The 12,294-nt window shown below is 47.2% G+C and overlaps 1 protein-coding gene across 5 annotated transcripts in view; it reads left to right on the top strand.

Annotated features, from left to right (window-relative positions):
• HMG20A (high mobility group 20A) overlaps positions 1 to 12,294 on the top strand; it is a 170,748-nt gene that overhangs the window by 120,894 nt on the left and 37,560 nt on the right. For 2 of the 5 annotated variants that reach the window (XR_010475279.1, XR_010475278.1), the window contains one exon: positions 6,958 to 7,087. The exons of the other annotated variants lie outside the window; for them this stretch is intronic. The gene's annotated coding sequence lies outside the window, so the exon portion shown is untranslated. The remainder of the gene's footprint in view (positions 1 to 6,957; positions 7,088 to 12,294) is intronic. 5 annotated transcript variants of the gene reach the window in all.

Here is a 12,294-nt window from a genome sequence, read left to right as displayed (position 1 = left end):
TCAGAAGAGACAGAAATGCCCAGATCTTGGCAGGATGTGCACTGTTTGGGGACAGTTGTGTAAGGACTGGAACAGGATTCTTTCTTTTCTCAGAGGTGTTAGGAATAGAGAAAGTTGCAGTGTTGCTTGGGGCAAACATTGTCAGTCCTTTCCGACCCTTCAGCTTGTTGGGGTGTGAGTAACCTGGGGAACAGGCAAAACCCTCGTGAGACTCTGTGGTTGTGCCAGCTGTACACCTGCCTGTACAGTCAGCCTGGCTGGGGTTAGGAGCAGCATTAAAAACCCTCCAGCTGGCTGGGACAGCCTGACAGTCTTCCCGAGTTCAGGCACTCCCCATTTTCTGGGAGGAGCTGCCCCATTCTGTAGGGCCTGCAGGTACATCTGCAGCACACTTATTTGAGACAGGAGCATTTGAAATGGGGGTATCGCACGCTTACCCACCCCTCTGTCCTGGAACAACTGAGAGTTTTCACGATCGACAAGGTAATGACATGGACAGGGAAGGATTTCTTATGTGAGCTTCATTTTAAGTGTTCCCCTTTCCACATGCTTTCTCCAAAATGCCCTTTAACTCTGGTGCTCACTGGGACATGAACAGCAAAACCTTTTGCCTGTTCCTCCAGTGAGAAAGCTGGAGGTGTTTGTGCTGAATCCAGTGTGGATTTGTGTCTCTCCGCTGGCAGAGGGGTCCCCGTCTCCATCCCCTGGCTGGGTGAGCCTGATGGATGCCTCAGCCCTGCTCATGTACACAGGCACTAATCACTCATCGGTGCTTTTCGTTCCAGGGACCATTTTTTGGACGGGAGATGGGAAGGACATTTGCTGCTTGCTCTTGCCCTGTCAGCGCAGAGCATCTTCACACACACCCAGGCCCACGTTGCCCCTTTCCCTGGTCTCTCCCAGTCAGGGTGAACGGAGAGCAGAGGAGATATCCTAACCATAGATTGGAATTTTAATGCATAATGAAGCTTTCTGTCATATTTTTTTTTGCATGTCAGTTGCTAATCACTTTTAAACATATTCTAGGCTAGAGGTACTTTTAAACAAAAGCTGCACTCCTGTGCCAAAGGCACGGATTGCTGTGTCCAACTCCTGTCTCTAGAGGATGCCTGTAGGATTAGGATTCAATTAATTTGGTCCCAGCGGATTCATCGCTTTGCCCGCTAACGGCCGGGCACTGACAGCGAGTGCGACAGGAACGCTGATCTATTGCTCACAGCTCTGGCCAGTCATGACAGGAGCTGCTGTCACCTCCAGAGCCAAACCTGTCGCGTGTGACATGGGGGATTTGCAGAGGGCTGAAAAGCAGCTGCCTCTGGGGTAGAGCACAGCAGCTATTTAACAGAAATCTGCTCCCAGCATTTGCATGGGAAATGAAAAGGATTTCTGCATTTTGTTAACGCTGAACAGCAGTGATAAATATTAGGACTGGGGAAAAAAAGTGAGTTTTCCTTTTGACAATAAAGTGTGCGGCATCAGTTTTTCCTTCGACTCTGAAACGAATGTTAAAAATTCTGATGAAGCATATGTTCTTCCAAAATTAAACATTTCATTTCTCTTTCAGCCTTTGCAGCTTGCCGGTATTTTTAAAATACAACCACAACGATTTTGTTTGGAAAACTCATTTTGAGCAAGGTGTTTTAGACTTAGCAAAATGCTTTGTTTCATTTTTAAAAATTGAAAGACTATTGAACAGTCTATGTGACATTAATATTTTCTGAAATGTGTTGATTTAAATGAAAATTGATTAATTTTTTTTTTTTTTGGTGGAAAGCAGTGCTTTGATGAAAATCTTCTGTTCTGCTCTAGTAAGACTGGCAGGGTCTGTATTATATATTGGTCTTTATCCAGAGAATGAGGCATCTGTTACTGTAAGATGTATAGGGAAGCTTGCATGAGTGATGCTATCAAAGAATATCAAACACATAACTCTTCTGTCTCATACGTCAATGTAAAGAATTACATTTCTTCTAGCAATTTGCAAGGAATTTTATCAGAATGATACAAGTTGACTTATTCCTAAAGCTTTCCCTTTTGTGTTTTTATAGCTCTGGTTGCAATCCTACCACGTCCAGCTGGACGCGTGTGCACCATTTGGAAAGTCATTGCATGTGTGGTCACGGGCTGTACCACATCAGATGCAACTTCTGGAGCCATTTTCCCTTTTGGAGTTTTCTGTGTCTCCTGCCATGGAATTAGGCTGCAAGGTGGGCTTGACAGTACTGGTTTTCCCATCCATTCTAGTCTGCTTAAGTTCTCACCACATCAGCTAAGCCATGACTTGTGCTGAAGGTTCAGACAAACCCCTAACACGCAGTCGAGTGTCTGCTCAGAGTACGGATCACAGAAAACTGGGCAAACCACACCAGTTCTGTGACTTTGGGTTGCAAGGCTGAAATCTAGTCCTCCCCTAGCCTTGGAAATGAGGGTGCAGCCGAAACTAGAGATGTGGTAGTACAGAAGTTTCAAGTGGCAAGAAGGCCAGGGTGGGTGCAGCTCACCAATAATGTCTCTTTCTTAGCCCTGAGATAATTGCAAGCACCTGCAGGGAGGAATAGCAAAGAAACCTGATGCCAGGTGAACATTGCAGCAGCTGGAACTACTAATGAGAAATAAGAAGTCCCTTTGACCAAAAGAGGTGAGGGTGAGATACTCTGGTCACTGGGGAGAGGTGTGCAAGCACGGAGAAATTTGAGGGCAATTCTGGGATGTTGTTTCAGCTTCAGGGGAGAGAAACTTCTGCTGAAGCCTGAGAAAGACCATGAGCGGTGAGTGATTTGAGTGGGAAAAACTCAAGAATTAAAGATATGCTTTGTTGGATGTGGTTGGTGGTGGTTGTGGCTGGAGAAGAGGACGGCTCTCCCAGCCCTCTTTCCTTCCCTCCCCTTCGAATGTGCAGTTGGATTGTGGTGGTAGAGAGGGCCAGGCTGGTGGGTGCGGGATGAGGGGCTGCACGAGCTGTGCTGGCTGGTGCCCTGGGCAGGGGTGGCTTGGCCTTGAGGAGAGTTCTGCCTGTGCCTGGCTTGGGAGGACAGAGAAAACAAACCATATGGGACCAGCCGCTTCCTGGGTTCTGAGGAGCAAAGCGTGCCTGTTTTTTCCGCATTACTGGAGGTTGTATTACCAAATGTTTCTTGGGAAATGGCCTCCAAATTGTGCGACTCAAAGAATAAAGAGGGGGTGGGGAAAAAAGCAAGCTTTTTCTATCTGGCTTATAGCCCTTTGAGGTCCAGCTCTTCCCTTCCTATAGCCATAAGAATTTAGAAGCATCCCATCTTCTTCAGTTGATTCAGAAAGGGAGGTTAAGTACAGTGCCTAAGACTCCAGGACCTGAGGCTACACAATTCCCTGAACTCATAAAATCATGACTTGGCAAAACCGTGTTAGCTACCGAGCTGTTCATGCTCTTAACCTGTACTTCTCCTAAGCCAATTAGGCTGAGTTTCTAGTGAGGGCAATAATGGCTGGGCACACGCTTTTGAACCAATAATGTAGGTGGCTGGAGTAGACGAGTGGCCTGCTAATGAGGGAAGGGCTGCGTGCTGGCGATGCATACCTAATGACCCCTCTCTCCAGCAGTCCACGGCCAGGCGGAACAAAAAAATCTGTTTGCACTGAGTGCTTCATTACCATCCAGCTACGCTCAAATGAACAGCTCGGTTTGGTGGAGAGAGGGGAGGACAGTGTGGCTGGGATGTGGTTGTTCTGGGGAGAGGCAGCATGTTGGCCCTGCATCTCCCTGGATAAGCCTCTCTGCCTCTTCGGACATTGCTGTTCTTTCCCCTCCCTGCCTTTGCAACAGTGCTGCTCTGAGGATGGTGTTGGGAGAGAAAGGCATCATGATATGTGCTGTGGGTTATGGTGGAGAGAAGGGGTGCCAAAATCTAGAAGGTATAGTACTACAGTTTGGAGATGCTTGCCTGGTTAGCATCTGTCACCTCTTCTCAGGGCATAATACCCTTCTGGGTTTGGGGAAGGAGCTCTGGGAAGCAGGCAAGCCCCACGATGAAAGCTTTGTAGTCCCTGTAAAACACACAGGTCTCTCCAGGGTTGGTCCTTGTTGGGCTTTTTTACGTCTCTGGCGCTGGGATGATCTGGTATAGCGTGGGGTGGGGGACAATTGGTGGCACTGGCACAAGCAGCCCAGCTCGGAGTCCCCGTATGCCAAAGCTCAGGCGTGCAGGAGGCTGTGCCAGCCTCTCTGAAAGGGCTGGGCTTGCTGCGTGCTTCTCAGTTTACCGACATGTGATGGCAGGGTGGGCAGAGCAGAAAAATCTGCTCAAATATTTCTTCCTTTCAACAGATTAAACTCTTCTTGCAGAGCTCCTGTGCATCTCCCCTCCCACTTGAAGTTATAAATACACTTTTCAGTGAGTTGGTGAAAACTCCAGGCTTTCTGTTGTAAAGACCCTATCTTCTAAGCAGACCTTGTGATATCTACATGTCAGCTGATTTAGCCTTATTGGATTGCTGTGGTTGGTAAAATGTATTGAGATGGCTCCAAGATGCTAAAGAAATATAAATGATTGCTGTTAGGCTAATTTATTACTATTTAGCAGAGAACAAATACATTTTTAAAGGGATAATGGTAAATTAAAAATCCTATTAAGCAAATTTGCTTACTTAGTAACAACTTGGGCTTAGATCCCACACTCGCTCGAGTGCGTGCACAACCTCACTCAAATGTGCAGGCCCAGGGAAATCTTAAATCTCTGTGGGACCAAGAACATGGATATTAAATGTAAAATAATTAAAAACAGAAAACCCCCAGCAAATTAGTCTTTTGCTTTTGGCACTACTAGTCTCCTCCCAGCTCGCTGCCTTTGCTTGGAAAATGAAAATCGATGAGGTCAGTTTTACTTCTAGTGTCAAACCGGTGACCTCAGTGCAGCGCAGGTTTTGCAGGAGTGTGTTATTGATCCTGCCTGTTCTGCAGCACTTGACACTGGCAGACAGGAACCTGTGCTGGTGTGGGGCAGCGCCTGTCTGTGTTGCTGGGTCGGGGGGGCTGTGCTGGCCCTTTGGCTCTGGGGGTCACAGAATGCGATGCTGTGCCCCCGGTTACACGGATTGTGTTGGCTGGATGGAGTTGGAGACCTGGCTGCCGTCTAGCCAGGGACAGCCCAAAGCAAGGTTTGCTACTAAAATGTTATTCTGAAAACTCTTGGGCTACTGGATGGGCAGTCAACCTTCTTCAGGTGTTTCTGAACTTTGATTCTATGTCTGTGCAGCAGCAACAACTCATGGGCTGTTCTGCCCTATGCAATTCCCACCTCCTCTGTGGGGGAACTACAAATGTCCAGTCAGGTTCCAAGAACTAGTAGAAACCAGTCTTGCTTTTCTTCAAGTTGTAGTTTGTGTTGTAAATCTTTCTGCGCTCCTGGGTCAGAGACTGGCATTTTTTATTTTGTGGGCTATGGTTTTGCACATGTTCCAGTACAGATAAAGGGATGCCCTCTTACCAGTATGGCTTGAAAATTCGCTTGCCTGCAGGGTGGTTCTTTGTGTGAGGTGTCATGGAAGTGGCCCTGGCTGCAAAGGACAAGCATGGGTGAGGTATCTTGTGTCAGGAAGAAGCACCAGATGTCATCCATGGTGCTTCCACGTGAGTCTGCAGGTGTGAGCAGTGCAAAGTGAGAAGGGAGCCTTGGTATATCAGCTGAAATACTGCTGGGCTCAGTAACCCTTAAAAAGTGAGCACACACTGATGTCTTTTGAGCAGGGATGTGTGCCTGTGGTGGTTTGTTTTGAAGATGGCTTGAGAGGGTCCTACGTGGCTCCCTTAGTTACACTGACAGAGCTGTTTATGAGGCTTCGCTCAGTGTTTCATCACTGAAATAGTCTGGCTGTAAAACACAGCTCCCATAGCTGTACCAGCACGGCAGAGGTGTGCAAGCATGTCGTGATCTGTATTGTGAGGGCAGGAATGAGCTGCTGGAGAGGCTGGAATGAAAAAACAGTGGTTATGTGGGGAATTTTAGCAGGCTTTGCATGGGCAAAAGCAGTATGCCCTGGGATTTCTACTCCATGGCTGCTAAGAGCTGATATCTGCTGAGATGCAGGTTTTAGGTGAGCTCTGGCCTAAAACCAAAATGTGTAGAGCATCCTTATTTCCATCGCTTGGAAAATGAAATCGTGGTGGCAGTGTGAATAAGCTCTCGCTCCAAACAGCTGCTCAGGGCAGGGCTGGGCTCTCTCCTGGTCTTTGCTTTTCTCCACGCAAGCCCCATCCCTCGCAGGTCTCGGTGCTTGCTGGAGCCTTCTGTCTCCTGGTCTGCTTGCATCTGGCAGCCCGGGTGACAGTCTGCAGCCACGTCTGCCCTGCCCACGCAGCGCGTGGGGGCCGGTCCCCTCAGACCAATTGTTACAAGCTCTTCATTAGCAGTTGACTTGATGAGGAAGGGCTGCAGGGAGGCTGGAGGCAATTCTTGCTCCAGGCACCCACTGGTTTGTGCCTGCTCTGTCCATATTTCAGATTTTGAGATGTTAGTGAGTCCTGTGCCTGTTCTTGTTGGAAATGACATGTGCTGTAATTCCTGTAGCAAAAAATATACTTGTGAACGTGTTCCTTGGGAAAAGTGGTGAGTTCAGATGGTGGCTTTCGAAAATCCTTCCTCTCTATTTGTACGATGACTTCTATTTATGTGAAAGTACAGCTTCTGTGAGCACCCTGAATTTGAGCCGAGTTGGGTAAAAGGATTTTTTCAGCCCGGAGATGAAGTTTTGATGGTCAAAACACTTTGTTTTGGATGTATGAAGCAGTTTGAAATTACTTTTTTACTAGACTTCCATGAAACTGATCCTCTCTCTTGGATACAACGTACTTTAGACTGAGAGCTGAATGCTTTGATACAGAAAACATTTTTTGGCTGGGGCCAGTGTAAAGCACTTCTGGGAGGGGAATTGGGCTCATTCAGCACTTGAGAATTCATACAGCTGTGCCTGCATCTCTCTTAGGTGCCAACCGGTCACTGCCTTCCAAATCAACAGCAGTGGCCATCCTGGCAAGGAAAACCACATGAAGTGACCCACTGTGGAGTACTAACAACTACTGAAAAAGGAGGGCATTGGCCTCAGCTTCCACAAGGTGATTTTTACGTAACTGCATGGGTGCTGGGTGGACTCTCTCAGCCATGGTCTGACTGTACCTTAAACTGCAGTGCACTGTGATTGAATTTGATAAAAATCAAACTCGGAGATATTTTGATGCAAAAGTAACACCTTCCTACGAAAAGGGACCCCTCTTTCTATTATTAGTCTGCAACGACGCTATCGCAAGCTTCTGTGTGACTCGCAGTATGCTTTTGGACCCACTGAGCAAATATTCTTCTAAATGGGCTTTTGTTTTTCTACCACAGGCAGGTGTTGGCCTCAGTTTGCAGGAGAGCAAAGAGAACCTGTGGGAAAGGCAGGAGCCTGTTGGCGGGGTGGGTTGTTCTCCGGGATACCGGAGCAGGGTGGATGTGAGTCATGCCTTGCCCTTGTCATTCCCTTGTTTCCTGAGCCGCACTCGCTCATCTTTCTGAGCGCAGGATGTGGCTGGCTTTATTTGGAATGTTACAAGCATCCCTGTCTGAGTTAATTGACCAAGACAAATTTTGTTAAAACCCCTTGACATTAATAATGAGAAATAAGAGCTGGGAGGTAAAACACATGCTCTCTAGACATGTATTAGGAGTACCCCCACCCTTCCAGACTCCTCCTGAGGTGGTAATGGCAGAGAGCTTAGGTCAGTTAGTTTTAAAATTAACTTCTAGTCCTCAAGGCAGCCTTTAAATAGAGGATTTGAGCTGTGACTATCACTAGTCTTTTTAGGCTGTATAATGGTGTGAGTTAAGGAGGGGTGGAGGAGCAAAGACCCAGAGAAATCCATAACTATTGGTGACTGGTCTCATGATGGGCAGATCTTTCCTCCCAAACCCCCAGACCCTGCAGGCTGAGCTGGGATATGGTGCACTGGTTGGCACCAGGAGTGGGGGATATTCCTTTCCTCCAAGGGACAGTTGCCATGTGCACTCAGGCTGCCCTTTGCAGCCCTAATCTGTCAAGGCCTCGTCACCTTCCCTTTGCTGTCAGTGGGGAGGGGTCTCCAACAGGACTGTGGCTGCTCTGGTGTGAATCACGTAAGATAGTTATCCCTGTTCTCTGCTTCCAGACCCAGATAGAAATTAGTGATGAAAAGATGCTCTTGAGGGCATCACGACAGCAGACAAAGGAATATCTTCATTTGCTTCTGGAAACAGGTAGAAGCTTGGCGCTTGGGATGGCTCCTGTCCAGAGTCCCGGTGCTGTCCTGGTCTCTCTGGGGACACTGTCCTCCCTTATCTTTCCCTGGTGATGTGGGCCATGCAGGCGATCCATCAGCCTGCATCTTTTCTGACGTGGCAGGACTGCAGCCGTACATTTCTGATCGATACCGCCCAACCTTGACGTGGAATCAGTCACTCATAGCCAGCTCATTACTGCTGGCTAACCGTTTGCCTGCAGCAGCCCCTTAATAGCCTTTCCCGGCTGCCGCCAAGTCACAACAGGAGTGTTTAGCGGTCTTATTTACATGCAGCATTTCACCAGTCCCTCCTTCCCCTTGCTCACAGCTTGCCATCTGCTCCACAGCCTCGGAGGAGATGGAGATTGTGAAGTGGGGACAGGAGCATCGTGCCTGTGCGTTGTCTCTATGGTGACTGAGTGCCCTTCCTTGTGGTGGCTGGGGGGGGGCTGGTCTCAGGTCTGCCCATTGTAGGCCTTGTCTGCAAAAAGCCTTTCTTTTTTCCAGAAGATTTTTGGCATTGTGCTTTGCTTTTATTCTGGCTTGGAAGCTGATTTTAGTTACAGTGATTTTAATCTACTGTGTGTTTCAGTCTTCTCATCTCTATGTTTACACTCTCCAAGGGATGGGGAAGGCTCAGGATGCTCTTCCTAGAGAGCAGCTTTAAAATGGCAATTTGTTATTTATAAATTAGTGGATGGATGAGGTCTGGGAATGAAGCTCCTGCGAGTCTATTAGCAGGGCAGGTTGTGGCCTGTGTCACTGCAAAGATGCTTTCCTTTATATCAGCAGCAAAGTCTTAGACTTCACTCCTGACCTTGGTCATGAGCCAATAATGATCTCTGAAGGAAGAAATACTCTGACACATGCACATTGGGGGATATTTGGTACATCTGCTAGCATGCCATTGATTTACATGAGCAAACTCAGAGTACGGGGTTTTTTTCAAATGGCTTTTACTTAAACTGAAGTTTCAACCTTGACCTCTGATTTTCACAAGAAGAAATTATTTCACACATGGGAGCGAAGATGCGGATGATGGTGAGAAATGATGTGTGTGCAGGCAGTGGGGTTGGAGAAGCGGCTCAACTGGGTGGGAAGGATGTCCAGAACTGAATGCTTGAGAATGGCAAAAGGCATTGAAAATGAGGGGGGGTGGCATTTGAGACAAGTGATGTTGGTTATGTGGCCCTACCCAGGACCTCTCCCCCTCTTGCTGAGGTGACCATTCCCTCCCTCCTCAAGCACAGTGTTGTGACAGAAAACCCAGGCAGAGCAACATCTGCATGTTTGCTGCTTTGCTGACTGTTGTGGTACCTGTGATGCTCAGCTGTGGTATAGGACAAGCTCTGGCACTGCGGATGCACAGAACCAAGATGCAGCCCTGCCCTCAAACTCCTGACATCAGGACTGACAGTCAAACTGGTGTATATGCCATCCCTGCTGAATGAAAGGGATGTTTTTATGAATCATAACTAGTTCATTAATTTACTTCAAGTTATTATCTTGTTTCTTTTCTAATTACGGACAATATTAAAATACACAGACTCTATTCTTAGATGTCTGGGGAGAAGCCAGCGGTACTGTAGAATGAATTGTGTTGAAGTTATCTTTACTCTGATGTGGAAGATAGGAAGGCTTCCTCCAGGAAGCTTGCGGGCAAGGAATGTTTTCCAATCTTGTGTCTAGAATCACTGTCTCAGGGCCTCAGTTTCTTTTCAGTGGTGTAGAATAAATGGGTGCTTTAATTTCCTAATTGCAGAACAAGCAGTGTTCTGAGTATTGAAGTGTCCATTGCTTTTAATGCCAGGGAGGAAAAGGCCCTTTGCCTTGAGCTTGGTGGAGATTTGAAATTGAAGAAGGCTGGCAGCTAAATGTTTTCCTTGTTATCAGGGTCTGTGGTCAAGCAGCTGGCAGATTCTGCACGCTTGACCCCCATAAAGGATCAGGAGGAGATACTCAAAGGCTTTTTGTCCCTTCTAGTGTGAGATGGTTCTTGCCATCAGCACATCTGCACAACATTCTGTGTGCCCACCACGGACAGGAGGTACCCGACTCAGAGCACTGAGCTTTTCATGCCCATTCCTTTCCATCTGGAGGTGGACACAGTTTTTCCAGGGAAAGCTGGATCTCTTGGCGTGTTTGACAGAGCACTGCCAGCCTCTCGAGATGGGCTGAACCTTACTGCTTGTCTTAGTACTGAGACCAGGCTTGTGGAGGTGCAGAGTGTGTGTTGCCCCAGCTATGTCTGCAGCCTGCCTCAGCAGAGCCTGTGAAGTTATTAATACTCCCACCAAGGGAGAGGCCACAGTGTGGAGCTGCACTGTGTTATCTTACAGGATTACAGAGGGGGATTATGGAGGAGAGAGTCTGAATGCTGAAATCGTGGGAGCACTTCAGTCATCATCTGTGCTTCCCAACCTGGCAGCTGCTGAAGGATGAGGCACAGTTGTAGGACATCAGACTCAGTGCCGTGTGCCTGCCTTGGTTCGCTTAGAATCCTGGAATCTCTTCTGATGCTTGTGTTCCACGGCTCTTCCAGTTCATCTGGGGCTCGGTCCTCACATCAGTTGCTAATGAATGAGAGTTTTGAGTTTCAGGGTAAGATCTGTAGGCCTCTGTTTCTCCTCTTGATTCCAAGAGCTGAATATATGGTTTCACAAGGGAGGACTTTGTGCTAGGTTCTCCTATGTACAAATGCAGCTCCAGAGGCTTGGAGGACAAAGGCAGCTTGAAATGGCTTTGCAAACCAACTTTTATGCAGCAAAAGCTGTGTGCAAAACACGCAAAGTTATTTGTTGTAAGTGTTTATTTCAAAAAAGTTTTCTTCCTCTCCTCTATGTTGGAATTAGACAGCAGATTAATTTTCTTTAATGTGGGATAAGTTGGAGCTTCTCTGTGGGGTGAAGTAAAAGTAGATCATCTCAACTTGTTGCATAATTTCCTGGATTTTATTTCCCTTCGAAAATTTGTTAGGAAAATAAACCCTCCTCTTTGGCTGGATGGCATGAAAACCAGAGAACTGGGCTGGGTGAAGAGAAAGCTGGGCTACCAAATTGTCTTGCTTGGTATGTTCCGGGAATTCCAACAACCTGGTTGGCAGGCATGCAGTGGCTGAAGAAGATGGGCATATATATATATGTGTGTGTGTGTATATGTATATATATATATATTTTAATTATTCCAGAGTCAGAAATTGAAAGAACAAGTTGTTAGGTCTGTTGTGTTTGTGGTCCCGGCAGCTGGGATGGTACATCCTACCTGCATGCTGGGTGTTCTGGAGTGCGTAGGGCTACACCAGCACAGGTAACAGCACTGGGGTGTAGTGTTTGTCCTCTGAGGCTGGGAAGGTGTGTGCAGTCCTGGCAGCGCAGGGTGATACATGTAATTGAGGTCTGAGCAGCTGTCTAGTCCATCTCCTTCTCAGCCAGACCTCAGCCCACTCTGCTGCAGTAATCCAGATGCAATCAATCTAGCACTTTCAAATATTTATGAATCATTGAAGCTTTTTTTATTTTTTTTTTTTGAAGCTTGAAGTTGTAGCTTTCATGGAATTTGGTTTTATTAGCTGGAAAGTCAATATTTTTCACTGTGCTGTATCTGAGCTGCATTAATTCCAGCCCAGGCAGCAGCAATAACAGCACCACAGTGCTAATGGTGCTCTGCTTGCAGTGGCTGGCGTTCTGGTAGTCTGGGGTGAGCTTGGAGCATGTGGAGAAACCTTAGAGAGATGATAATAAAGCAGTACAGCTCATGGTGAAAATTGGCAGAGGCAGATGAAGAAAAGGCCTATGGCAATGTTTGGGAATCTGCAAGATGAAGTGTTGAGGCTGCCTTTCTTGGGAAGTCATCTCTTCCTGTACATCCAAACAGGGTGGACTGCTTTTTACCACAGCTCCTCATTAAAATGTCTTACAAGAATAAGGAACCTTCAGTAGAGTGAATCAGAACCTCATGGGACCAGACCTTTTTTCTTTTTACCTGATGCAAATGGGAGATTGATAGGTGAGCAAAGTTGCCCTTGTCTT

Source organism: Columba livia, chromosome 11, assembly GCF_036013475.1.
Source record: "Columba livia isolate bColLiv1 breed racing homer chromosome 11, bColLiv1.pat.W.v2, whole genome shotgun sequence".
Lineage (NCBI taxonomy): Eukaryota > Metazoa > Chordata > Aves > Columbiformes > Columbidae > Columba > Columba livia.
Note: the sequence above shows the minus strand (reverse complement) of the source record. Positions and strands in the feature narration are given on the sequence as shown.